The following is a 13,831-nucleotide window of genomic DNA, read 5'->3' as shown; positions in this document are numbered from 1 at the left end:
AAATCCCAGATATCTTTTTGCATTGGCTATTCCATGCAACATTAAATCAGGATAGTTTTTCACACTCCAGAATAATTGTCTTCTCCTTTCCGAGAAGTTAAGTAGCAGCATGCAATGAAAGTAGAATAGATTCTATTAATTAGGGTCAGGATAGGAGTCTGCAAGTTTTCCTAACTTGACTTAGAGATGAGAAAGGTTCATTTCCAGCTGTGACACCCAGTATTCTTCTCCCCTGGCACCCAGTAACCTGGAGGAAGTGCATTTTTCCATCCTGAAGCAACCTTTGAGAGGCAAGTTCAACTGAGTGCCCTGGCATCAGTCCAATGAAGCACTTACATCCCTGATTAACTGTAATCACAGGTATGTCCCAGACACACATTGTAGTGTTTTTTTAACATTCAATGCTAACATTTTTGAGTAGCAAAATGCTAAACTAAATACTCAGACGAGTAATAAATGTTAGGTTCTGCAGTCAGAGAAACTGCAGTAGAAAGAAGAAAGTAGAAAGTAGGAAACCAGAACTGCTTGCTCAAGGCTATCCATGGGTCAGCACCAGAGCCAAGGACACAAACCACACAACCAGCTTCCTCCTGAGAGCCCACCAGACCCAACACCTCCCCTGTAAGAGAGGCAGCTGATTCATTGCCATCATGTCTCATGGCAGAGCTCGGATGTGCTCATATGGAGGAAGAAACAAGGGTCTGACAGACTGGGAAACAGGTACACACACTCCAACCCTGACTGCAAACCCCTCTACAGCAGCCGCCTCCAGACTCTCCTCCAGGATCTGAGCCCTCTCAAGCACCAGCTTCCCCAAGTGCAGAAATAAAAGCAGAACCACGGGGCCAGGGGCACATACCAGGAATTTGGGGATGAGTGCAAACCAGAGCACCCTTATCAAGCAACATCGAGCCCAGCAAGACTCAGCAATTCCACAGCCAATATTCCCCATCTAGCTGATGGACCTGAGGCTCCTTTAGCCCACCAGGCCACAGCTGCCAACCTGCACAGGATGACATTCCTCATCCTATCCTGCCTCCATCAGATGGCCCCTGCACACACAATGGGCTTTACCTGCAACGTATTGAGCACTCCCTCAGACACTGAGGACTCTGCCTTCCTCCCCCCACAACTTGGCTTCAGGTATTCCTACCCCTAACCAGAGCATTGGGACAACTCCACCCAGCCCAGCATCTTCAGAAGTCTTTACTCCATGTTCCACAGCAAAACTACAAACACAAAACTGAAGTCTTACCACAGCAGAAAAGAGACTAGATAGCAAGAAATGTCAGATTCAGGCATCTCAAGCACCACTTCCTTTATCAGTAACCAAGTTTTTTGTTTTATATTTGGAAGATAAGTCTGCAGAACAGGTGAGTTACTCTAAGTTCCTTTAACTTACTACTTGTAAAGTGAACCAAGTGGCAGAGAGACAAGAAAGACCCTGTTTACCTGAAGAGCACCAGTATGCTTTTGAGAAAGAAGAAACATCCATTAAGTGATCTGTTCATTGTTGTCCTGGTTTAAGCACTGTATATACTTAAATCACTTTTATTATCACTTTTGAGAGAAGCCAAACTACTCAAGGAACAATTCTTCTAATAATCCTAAAAAAAATACCCTAAGGATTTTTCCATTCTGCACCTGAGCATGTATTTACATGATAGATTCATTATACCCCATTGAGTGCAACATGGCACATTTTTAACAACACTTATAAATATGTATTCACCTGATAGACTGGAGGAGCTAATCTAGGTTTGAAAAGGTCCATAATTATGAATTTACAAGCTCTTCCCTGATTGTCCCTAGGGGATGAGGAAGGGATGTAAGAAAAGAGAAGCATCTGGAGCTGTTTCCAAGCCTATTTCCCTCCCCCCTCCCCAGCATCTCTGAACAATGCCACCTTCCCTTAGAAAAGACACTAACAAAACCACAGCCCAGCCCTCCTGCTAAGCAAACCACATCATTAGCAGAGCATTTCTATACTTCTAGGTCCTCTCCCCCTAATTTGTTTTAATTAGAGATTCTGTTGCTGGCTGGGGATAGCAGACTGACAGCCCCCAGAGCAAGAAAAAAGCCATAGTTATACACAAAAAACATTGCACACTTGTCTCATCCTGCCCCTTTTCAAAGGGGAGAGCAGATTTTGGCCCACTAGTCTCAGCTCTGTGAATACAAGGGGAATTGCCCAGTTCTGCTCCTGCTTCCTTCCAAGCACTTCATCAAAATACAGAACAAGCAGGTCAGTGCCAGAAAAGAGCTCCAGAGTTGTATGGCATGACCAGCAAAAGGGACTTCTCCCTCCTATCAGAGGCTGTTTGGGCTGCTCCTCTCCCCCTTTCCTTGGAGCACACCTGTTTTCCTCTCCTGATAGACAGCACAGCCAGGAGGTGTGGACACCCCTGGATATGCAGCAACCTGGCATGCTCCAGACTCCCTGCAGTGGGGTTGTTGGCCTGTACAGGAAAGCTGGACCCTTAGGATCAAGTACTTTGAAATTTTTGCAGAAATTACATGATCCTTCCTTTTGATCTGTGCTTTATGTTTGTGCACCTCAGTCAAATGCACATCTTCTTCCCTTCCAAATTTCCCTGAGGTGCTGAAGTTTCTAATTAACCAAAAAGGCTTTTTATTCCTTACAATTCTCCAGTTATGAATAATGACACTAGCTCATAAGTGAAAATTGTCTTTCTATTTAAATTCTGTAATTTTGGGTGGGTAAATGGGGAGAAAAAGCAAGCATGAAACAGTGGCCCTTGGGTCATTTGCAACTTATTAATTTCAAGCAGAGCTCTTAGCTGGCTTATTAACACTGAGTATACTACAGTGAAATTTAATGACTAGGATATTAATTACTTTGCAGACTTTCATATACAGAAAATGGTTTATTTTCATGTTACAAAGCAGTACTAGCAAAGGGATCATTTACCAGTCTCAGCTCTGGGCTGGTCCTAGCAACAATCAGATGAGGGATGCTCTGAGCCCTCGGCCTGGCACTGTGCCTAAACAGGACACCCCATGACAGTGAATTGCCTCTGAAGGGCTGGCTCCTGGTGCCTTTTCCCAAAATGAGGCATTCTGGAAGAAACCCACAGTTCTGCACTTTACAACTGAAGCTGGCATGAACATAAACCACACAAACCACAGCAGTGCCTTCTGCCCCTGCTGAGAGTCCCTCTGGAATCACTCTGCAGCAGAAAACTGCAGATGCACAAGCTTTTTCAGTACAGAAACAGGACAAAACTAAGCAGCTGCCTCCTACCTGCCCCAGGACACCAGCTCTCTGTGGGACTGAGCCCTCAGGAGACACAGCCATTGCTGCATCCTTCACCCACACCAGCTCCAGCCCCCAGGGGGTCCTAGAGCTACAAGTTGCTTGTATGGATGAGCATTAACAGCCACAAAGGCAGCCACTGAGCATTTCTAAATGCCGAGATACTTTGGATATTACCTACTCCCATCAATTTTAACGTAATTCACATGACAAAGGCTCATTTAGCTTTCCACCCGTGCTTAGAGAAGCCACCTGCCTGTGTCCCACATGCCATTGACTCATTAAGCTCAAATCAGACGGCTGTCTTTGCAGAACATGGGTCAGTCAATTGACTGTAACAGGAAGCAAATAAAATGCAACAGCACTTTACAGTCACTGCTCAGTGCTCTGCAGTAACAGCAAAGCTCTGATGTGGTTTGTGTGGTTATTTTCTCTTAGGGAAGGATTCCACCTGCTTTGGAATTCAATACAAGAACAACAGTAATTTGCATGTCTGTTAAAGCAACCTGACCCCCTTGCAAACCACACTGCTGCTGAGTGACCACTTCCATAGCTGCACTCACTCTAAAAGCTGGTCACCCCCCTACACAGTCATTAAAAGAACTGACAAACAAAAGCAGAATTCCCCAACAGATCTCAAGAGAGAAATGTGGACTATAAAATAATCTACATATACAACCAAAGCACTGAAAAAGAAATGCAGTCTCACAGCTAAACCAGCAACTGTGATCACAAGTGGGGTGTTCATAGGTGTCCCCAGATCTAAGCACAGTTGCCCCTCTTCACCCAAATAGCCATGGCTATTTCTTTGGTAATATAATCTATATTTTTCAGCTGGCATGAGCATCTGTTAAAGGATGGAGAAAGACACCATTCCAAATGCTTGTATCTTAACACAAGCTGGAGCCGTCAGCAAAGGAGATGAGCACAAGGTGGAGACTGCAAGACAATTTATTCCAAACAGAGGAGGACACGTTAAAAACAGTGTTCAAGGGAAGATGCCAGAAGTGCTGAGAAACCATCTGTCTGTGCCAAGGCCTTCACCTAAACAAGCTCTGTTGTGGGACCAGAGGGGACACCTCAAACAGCATACAGTGCTTGCAATGTTTGTTTACTCAAGCTGAGGCAGAACCACCACAGCACAACCGGGTGGCTGAAGACACACGGACAAAGCAGAGATGGGGAAAAAAACAAACCCAAGAACAACAAACCAAATCTTGCAGAGGTTTGTGCTGGCATGACCCATACACCAGGAGTGTAATGGCAAGGCCAGTTCTCCTCCCACGGCTGCACCACTTGGGCAGGTAATAGAACAGGGAGGTGATGAGAGGAGGCAAAGCAGCATCCTGCCCAAAGGCTGCATTCAGGAGTGGGGACAGCAGTGAGAGAACCTGAGAGGAGTCACAGCACAAGGACCAGCCTCTGGGAGCAGTAAAATGAATGAGAGAGGACAATTACAGGTTGAAATTTTTCCCCTCCCCAACTTTCTTTCTTGAATTTTTCAATCCTGCTATTTCTCCCCCTTTTAAAATAAAACTCATTATTTCATATGCTCAGTTCTTCAAATAAGTTAAAGGACCTGGCACTTTCTCTCCCCTTTGTACCTTCTTCAGATGCATCTGTTGAATATGAAGGAGCACTCCTTTTATATTCCCAGCTCAAAAGGATCAAAACAAGGGTATGGGGACTAGTGTCTGAATTGTTACTAGGACAGAAACCCAAAAGCATTGATGCTAATCTGATCCTGCCTCTGTTCTCTCTCAGATACTCCCCAGCTCCTTCAGCTCTCTGCATCTGTCCTTACAGCTCCACTACTTCACTGGGGATGGGGGGCAGTCATGACCAAGGTGGCTAGATATTTCTCCTCTGGTTTCTTCCTCAAGTGACAATGGCATTTCAGCTAAGCTACAGTTCCAGAGGTAGGAGTGGATTTTATTTTAAAAAAGAACTGCTATCTTTGCTAGAGAAAGAAGGGGATGTGGATAAAAATCAAAGTTGTTCTAGTCGAAAGAAGACGTCCTGGTTCTTACAGCTCCAAAGAAACCGGAGTTTCTTGTCCCACCTTAGGCTAGTGTCTCTGCAAACTGCTTGTCCCCAGCTTTGCTGACACGGATCCCTCTTGGGCCCTGGGTCACACCAGCCTTTGTCTGACTAGCTCATGGGTTTCAGGGAGGTGAGGACAGGTCAGTCCACATGATGCAGCACTGCCTCATCCTACCCCCTGCTGGGAAATGAGGTGTCGATTAGCCTGGTTTAATGAGGGGTTATTAATTCCTCTAGGCAGAGGTTCCCCAAGCAATGACAGCCCAAAGGTCAAGGTACTTTTTGCACACTGAAAACCATCAAAGCAAGACCATGTGGCTGAGTCTCCCCCAGGTTTAATGGCTGATCACAGGGTGTTTCTGGAGTCTCTTGTTTCATGACAGCTGGAATTATGAGCAGCTCTACTAAAAGGACCTTTTTATGGTGCAGATAGATGCTCTAATCTGTTTTAATGGCTTTTCCAGCAAAGCCTTTGACACGTTCTCATTACAGTAATGCTTTAATGCAGAAAGCATTCATACAATTAGGATAAAGTCTTCAAGATCTCCTCTTTATGGACTTTGTTTTGTTTTGTTTTGTTTTACTTCAGCACTGCTCTGCAACTCACACAGCAGGACCAGCTTTGAAAAGCTGCTTTGTACAGACCAAATTGGACCAATTCCATCTTCTAACAAAAAAAACCCCCTACTTCCTAGTTACTAGGTCAGCACAGCAGCTGGTGTAAACACTCACAACCCTCCTCCAAAATCCAGGCCACATCAGAGAAGAGTGTTTTGCAGCCAAGCAGTGCCAGCTCAGAATATTATCCAGTTTCCAGAGGCAGCAAAAAGAACAGTGCTCTTACCTAGGAGTGAGCTGAGCACAGACCTCATTGCTCCTTCACACAGCCAGACCTCTGTCCCATTCAGCTCTGAGCAGAAGACAGGGTAATGATCACCTCATCAAAAGCTAGTTACTTGCCCAGACCCCCATTTCTTCCAGCTCCACCAGTTACCTACAGTAATCTGTCACCTCTTGGGCATGGCTGTCACAGACTCAGGGAACTGGTTTAAAAGGAGCTTAAAGCAAAGATGAGAACTTTTCCAAGCTAAATCAATTAACTACAAGGTCTTTGCTCTACTGTCAGTGCCAAGGAGCATGACTAGATCAGAAACAGCTTTCAAACCTGGGAAACTTCAGCTTGCTGCCAATAGGAGGGAATAAGGACTGGTCATCCCCATAGTTGGAACACCACCTCTGCAGGTGTAACAGTCTCCTTCAACACTGCTCCATGAGTGTAAGCACAGAGTGGCTTGTGTATGTTGGCCATGAGAGGCCACGTTGAAAGCCCAGGCTATGGCAAGTCTGACAGCACTGGTCTGCTCCCTCAGGATATGCCCTGGCCAGGCACAAATTGCAGATCTGGGTGCTGACCATTGGTTTGCAGCACACCTACTCTGCAGAGCCTCCATCCACACAGGTGGGGCAGGGGAAAGGCAAGACAGACATCATCTCTGGTTGTCTCCAGTCTAAATCCTTAGCAGCAGAGCACGCAACTTGCTCTGCCTGTACACAAGAGCCCATCAAGTAAAACCAAGTGAGCTCTGATTTCATGGTGAAAACCTGAACAGTCAAATGGAAAGAGCTGCCTGTGCCAGCCCAGCCCAAACCACAACACCCCTGAGCCCAGCCCCGAGGACGGCTCCACAGCATCTCCCTCCCAGGGCCTCCTGAACTGGGGGAGGGAGACAACAACTGTGTCATTTCTTTTGTGGAAGCCCTGCAGCTGAGCACTGCTCTTCACCACTAGGCACAGAGCAAAGGTCTTGCCATGGAACAGCCCCACTCTGCGAGAGATGTAATTACATTTCTGGCTCTATTACTCTGTTCCTTCACCTATAAAACAGATTCAGTGAAGAGAAGCAAGCAGCTCCCCTTTTAGAGAGGCCTGGAAGATGCTTTTATCTCATTGCCATAGCAGGTTAAAAATAACCTGAAGGAATAAGGCATCTTTAACTCCGAGATTCCAAAGAGGAGGAGGATGGGAAGTGTTGGTATTGTCTTGCAGCCTGGCCCATGCAAGCACTCCCAGGTCAGACCTCATGCCCCTGGCTACCTACCCCCTCAGCTAATGCAGAAATTAATCTAAATTAATCCAACCCTCAGCCTCAAGGGCCCTGAGTTAGCTTAATTAGCAGAATAACCTCTTCCACTGAAACTGAAAAAAAAAAATAAAAATAATAAAAAAAATTAATTCTTTCTGAAGTCTCAGCCAGTACCTCTATTGTGTCCCAGCATCACCTGGCTGCCCCAGCCAAACAAAACTCCCAGTGTCAGCAGCAGAGCTGAAATACAGCCTGTCCTGAGGGAGGGAGGTCCAGCAGCCCTGCACAGGTATTTTCTACTCCTTGCAGGAGGAACAGAAAGACAGGGTGCTCAGCAAGGTGGCCCATGCTGCAGAGCAGGCAGTGATCCTGCTTCAGACAGCAGAGGCGCATTATGGGATGAAAACATCTCAGAGGGCAGATTTATTCTTAATGGGAGAAGAAAGGAAAACCCTTGCCTCCTCATTTCACTCTGATGATGATGTGAATGAATTTTATACTGGCTTGAAATAATATTTCAGTGGGAAGTGACTGCCAGCAGAGGGGGTCATGGGTTTTCTGTTTGCCCTCGTGAGAGGAAAGGACTCTCAGGAAGGCAGCAACTTCTGCTCCAGGTCCCAGCGATGTAGACAGCAGCTCAGCTCCACTGGAGCAAGGAAAAGAAACCTACCTCTGCTCCCACAGCAGCCAAGGGAAGGGTGCTCAGTGATGGTGTGAAGACTGGGGTCTGGACAGAGCCTCATACAAGCAGCCCCAAGTCAGGGGGAAATGCCACTGATGGAACTGAAGCAAGGGACAGCTCACTACCGAGATGACAGAACAAGAGCAGCACACACATTAGCAGGGAGAAGCTCAATGCTTCATGCCCACTTTGCTGTGATGAGAGATGGAGAATTCTGGTTTCCTGGACAGCCCTGTACTCCAGAGACTGCTGAAGTCTCAGGTTTCCATGGACTTCAGTGGCTTGGCAGGAGACCCACCAGTGGAGCAGTCCAGCTACCAACCCTGCAGAACTATGTTCTGCATCCATGTGCAAAACAACTGCTGCCTGAGCTGCATTTTCACCAGCACTAAGGTGTAGTTGGGCAGGTCAGAGCCATCCCATCCACAGACAGCACACTGGCTGCACACAGAAGGCACACAGGTAACTTTACCAACTAGCAGCTGAGGCAAGCAGGGTGATTGTGCCCGACTCACAGCACGGGCCAGTTCATTTCTCTTTCCATGTCTGACAAGTCTCCCTTGTGCTCCCCAGGCTGCACCCTCTGCTATCTGCAAGGGGAGACCTTTCCTCAGAAGCAACAAGAGCTCTTCACTGCACCTCTGGTGTCCAGCAGTTGCTATTACTTGAGACTGGGGTCAAAGGGACCCATCTCTGCCCCAGCCTCCCTCTAGTAGGGCAGAGCACCCTGTTCTGGAAACTGTGCAGCTTCCTAGCAGAAAGTAGTTGTTTCTGTGTTAATGAGCTTGGTAAGTTGCAGCTTGACATGGGATGTGAGTGTGGAGCCAGCAGTGCATCTGCTGAGGCAGCAGCACTATCCTGGTCTGGAGCCTCACTCTTCCCCATCACTCCTCATCTCCCTGGACCTGCAGCCACAAACACCAGTGCCTGTGCAGGGATTTCCCCCCCAAAACATGAGCTTATCAGAGGGCACAGCAGAACAAGCCAAACAGGGTTTCCCAGGTTAATGGGAAATCTGTCACTTGAAATGTCACCAGTGATGTTGCAATGATTAAATCCCAGTCTGAAGTCCCCAGCCCATTTCTTATTGACTAAATCAAGTGCCTTGTATTGACAGGGCTTCTACAAAGCATGCCAAGGCACAGAGAAATCAATTCACTATTAGACCAGCCAGGCCACAGAGGTAAATTTGAAAGGTTCCCTGATAAAAAACAAGAAATCTGGTGTTTTTCCAGCCATAATTCAACCCTCCCCTTCATGTCTTACCCCCACCCTCAAAGATCTGACGGGTGCTATTGACTAACAGGCACCCAGGAGAGGTGTTCAGGTCAGCTCCACCCCTACCCACTGTGCTGCAGCTCAGCACCTGCCAGGACTCTGCTCTCTGCAGCCTCGCTCCAGCCTGCACCCACTGGGGCAGCACAGACAAAGCCTCTTCCCAAGCACCAGCACCTGGGGAACCTGCAGCCTCCCTCGGGGAGTCAGAGCTGAGTGTGAAGGAGGGGCCAGAAGGGGAGGTGGGCACCACAGCACATCACACAGGCTCAAAAACACAGTACCAAAACGCAGACTCACTCGGCCTGGGGTGATTTGGCATTGCTGGAAAGCACCCTAGTGATAAAGAGGGAAAGAACTGAGATAAAACAAACCAGCTCTACTACTTGACAGCTTAAGCTGACCAAATATCCATTTTCCTCAGACGCTTCATGTCTTCAGTACTCAGCTGCACGTAACCAATGGTGCAATTATGGGATGCTCTAAGCCCCTGCATTTCCCACCAGTGCTCACGGGTGTCCAGAGCCTTACTATTGCCATTGCTATGCACCTCCTCATCTCCTCTAGAAGTGGGATCATCCAAAATTAAATGGGTATTTTTGTAGTGTGAGACTGGACTAAAGAGCCTGGCACGTCTCGTGCTAAATGGGAAAGCAAAACTAAACCTACCATGGGGAAGCAAGACTTCTGAGACAGGCTACAAAAACATGGAGGCAAACAACTACAGAGCTGTGCAAAGTATCAAACTGCAGTTCTCCCCCAACCTTTTTTTTTTTTTTTTTTTAAAAAAAAGAAACTAGTGTTATCCAACATACTGTGATAGCAAAATCAATTCCTTTGCACCAAATTACCTCTATTTAAATAGATTTATTTTACACCAATTGCCAGAGAAACACATCTTCTATTGGCAGCAAAGCAAGGCTCTTTGCTGCTTTTAAAAGGAAAGGAAGCTTTTCACAATGTGTTACCAGCAGGGAAGATGTTAAGGGGCTCTATTTTCTACTTACTGCTCTCAGTAATATGACTGCTTATGCAGCTTCAAAAGGAACAGCAGTTTTTACAGTTAAGAGGTACTAGGAGCTTTGCAACATCAAAAGCCACCCCAACCCCCACCTAGCCTAGTGAATTGAGCAAAGGTTGCTCCTTGCTTTCCTGACCTCTCCGGGGACACTGTGGCTTGGGGAAAATGAGCCTAAAGCAAGTGTTCACCTGCAGCACTGCCAGTGATTTTGAGACCTGCATTCGCTGGTGTCAGAGGGACATCAGCTGCTATGTCTGTGTCACTCATGGTTACACTCACCTTACGGGGCCAAAAAAGCAGCTTAAACCTCTACATTTATCCAGCTCCCCTGGCAGCAGCCCTCTCATCCCCTTCACTGCTCTTCAAGTCACAGGAGGATGCAAGAAATGCTGCTTGGCAGGGACACTGCCATACAACCCCCAAGCCAGTCTGAGGGATTGTTATTGGATCTCTGTGCCATTAAGTGCTTGTTAATGCGTGGAAGGAGCATTTGCAGGAATAACCTCTATTCGTCATCCCATGCTCTGCTGAAGGCAGAGGCAGGAGTGCTCAGCAAGGTTCCAGAGCCTTTCCTCTAGCAGGATCTAACAAGGCAGGACTTGAACTCTTCCACTGAACATGTACTGATGGTCTGACCCCCCTCCCATCGCACCCCAAGAGCCAGGGTGTGGGGAGACACATGGGAGACCCTGCTCAGCCTGCTGCCTTTCTCAGCACAGCCACCCTGCTCCAAGACAGGTGCTGATCAGGAGACTCAGCAGTACCCCTGGGATCAGCAAGGCAGAGAGGAAAACAGAGGAGACACTGACCTTGACAAGGCCAAAATTGAACTGGGCTCCACCCTAGAGCCTGTCCAGAGCCTGAGACATATGCAGATGAACTGTTTCCTCTAGCAGGATGCATAACACTGTTCTTCCCAATTAATCTCCAATTAAATACTGACATAGAAGAACTAGACGGCAAATTAAGAAAAATGGTAGGACACAAATTCAGTTAGGGCCAAGTTAAGAGTACTTATGTATCCAAAAATAAATATGCCTGATCTCTGGTTGAAAAATTATGCTTTCCACACCACTATTCACAAGAATGAGTTCTGAGCCCTCAGTCATCCCACTCCTCCTCACACTGAGCCAATGCAAACCAGTCACATCCCACCAGGAAGGTTTCCTCCCCAGCAAGGGCACAGAAGCTCAACCCAGACCCCAGGAGAATGGAGAACTCCCAGGGAAGAGCACCAGAGTAAGTCACTCATCTTTTGGGAGCTTTTGCAATTGCTCATAGGGCAGCCACATCTGAAAGACCCTGTTTCAGCCCACGTGTCTCAGCACAAAGTGCTGTGCAAAGCAGGACTGAAAGGTGCTCCTCACTCCAAGCAGCTTACAGGGTATGCAAATACCAGGAGGCAGCTGGCTTGCTCAGGTAGCTCACAGACACGGTCTTGCTGAGCTGATCAGCACTTCATCACTCAGGCTGACAAGAGTAGGAAAATACTGGATCCAGAAACAGCATCTCAGAAAAAAGCCAAACAGGTCTACCCCATCCAACTCTCACACCTTCCAGGGAAGTTCACTGGAAGAAGCAGGCAATAACTCAGCCCAGCAAATACGACCAATCTCATACTGCTGATCTCAGGCTGGGCAAAGCAGAAAATCAATGAGGCGCTTTGAATTTGTGTCAGAGTCAGGGAAAGTGGCAAAGACAAACCTGGTGAATTTTTTGCTGTTTGCTGTCATGAAGCTGAGAGCATGCTCAGCTTACATTCCACCAAGAAATGAGCCTGAAGATTGAAATCCCCCTTTGTATCCTCTGAATTCCTTCACATGCTCTTTCTAGTGCCTGCCAGTGTCTTTGGCCTTTTGTGAATTTCCTTAACAAGTCTTCTCTCCATCACAGAAGAGCTGCTCTTCAGCTGGATAATAAAGGGGCAACGTGCAGGGCCCGTGGCTCCCAGGAGCTCACAGGGCAGCTGAGAAATAGCACAGAGTGCTCAATTGGCAGACAAAGAACTAATCCAGACAGAAAATTGGTTTCTTATAATATTGTGTGTTCTGCAAAAAGAAGGAGAAAGAGGCTAGATGGGGCTCAGATCACACGCAGTTATCTCTATATCCAAACGTACAAGCACGACAACCTGTTTGCAAGGAGCTGATCTGTGAGCTCAGACACCTGGACCTACAGCAAGACCTAATCCAGGAGAGGAACCACCACAGGAGCCTGGGACCTTGCCAGCTGGAGCAGAGCACTGGTCTGTCTTTTCCAGCACCAACCCAGGACAAAAACGAGAGCCAGACACAGAAAAGAAAAATCTAGGAATAGACAACCTAAGGACAGTCCCTCCCCAAGGACCATTTCAACCCTAACCTCAGGAAAAGAGAAGGCTGATTTATAGCCCAAACATTTTATTCTTTGCAATATTTTTATTTTACAGCCCTTGCTCTCGGAGTCCACACCCATGGCCACACACCCTAAGGGATGCTACACATCTCTTGAGGGTGGATCAAGAACTGGTTGAAAGGAAGAAGTCAGAGAGTTGTAGTCAATGGGGCAGAATCTGGTTGGAGGTGTGTGACCAGTGGAGTCCCTCAGGGGTCGGTACTGGGACCGGTGTTGTTCAACATCTTCATCAGCGACCTGGATGAGGGTACAGAATGTACCCTCAGCAAGTTTGCTGATGACACCAAGCTGGGAGGAGTGGCTGACACACCAGAAGGCTGTGCTGCCATTCAGGGAGACCTAGACAGGCTGGAGACTTGGGCAGGGAAAAACCTGAAGCTCAACAAGGGCAAGTGTAGAGTTTTGCATTTGGGGAAGAAAAACGCCATGTACCAGTACAGGTTGGGGGCTGACCTGCTGGAGAGCAGTGTAGGAGAAAGGGAACTGGGGGTCCTGGTAGACAGGAGGATGACCATGAGCCAGCAGTGTGCCCTTGTGACTAAGAAGGCCAATGGCATCCTGGGATGGGTTAGAAAGGGGGTGGTTAGTAGGTCAAGAGAGGTTCTCCTCCCCCTCTATTCTGCATTGGTGAGGGCGCATCTGGAGTATTGTGCCCAGTTCTGGGCCCCTCACTTCAAGAAGGACAGGGAACCGCTGGAAAGAGTCCAGCACAGAGCTACAAAGATGATGAAGGGAGTGGAACATCTCCCTTATGAGGAAAGGCTGAGAGAGCTGGGTCTCTTTAGTTTGGAGAAAAGGAGACTGAGGGGTGACCTCATCAATGTTTACAAATACGTAAAGGGTGAGTGTCAAGAAGATGGAGTTAAGCTTTTTTCAGTGATGACCAGTGATAGGACAAGGAGTAATGGATAAAAATTGGAGCATAGGAGGTTTAAGGTGAATATCAGAAAAAGTTTTTTTACTGTGAGAGTGACAGAGCCCTGGGACAGGCTGCCCAGAGAGGTTGTGGAGTCTTCTTCACTGGAGACATTCAAAACCCGCCTGGACGCCTTCCT

At 47.4% G+C, this 13,831-nt stretch overlaps 1 protein-coding gene across 2 annotated transcripts in view; it reads right to left on the bottom strand.

Annotated features, from left to right (window-relative positions):
• Positions 1–13,831, bottom strand: part of LOC127392758 (F-box only protein 6-like) — a 53,962-nt gene that overhangs the window by 23,086 nt on the left and 17,045 nt on the right. The window lies entirely within an intron of this gene.

This window comes from Apus apus, chromosome 20 (genome assembly GCF_020740795.1).
Source record: "Apus apus isolate bApuApu2 chromosome 20, bApuApu2.pri.cur, whole genome shotgun sequence".
NCBI lineage: Eukaryota > Metazoa > Chordata > Aves > Apodiformes > Apodidae > Apus > Apus apus.
This window is presented reverse-complemented; position numbering and strand designations above follow the sequence as displayed.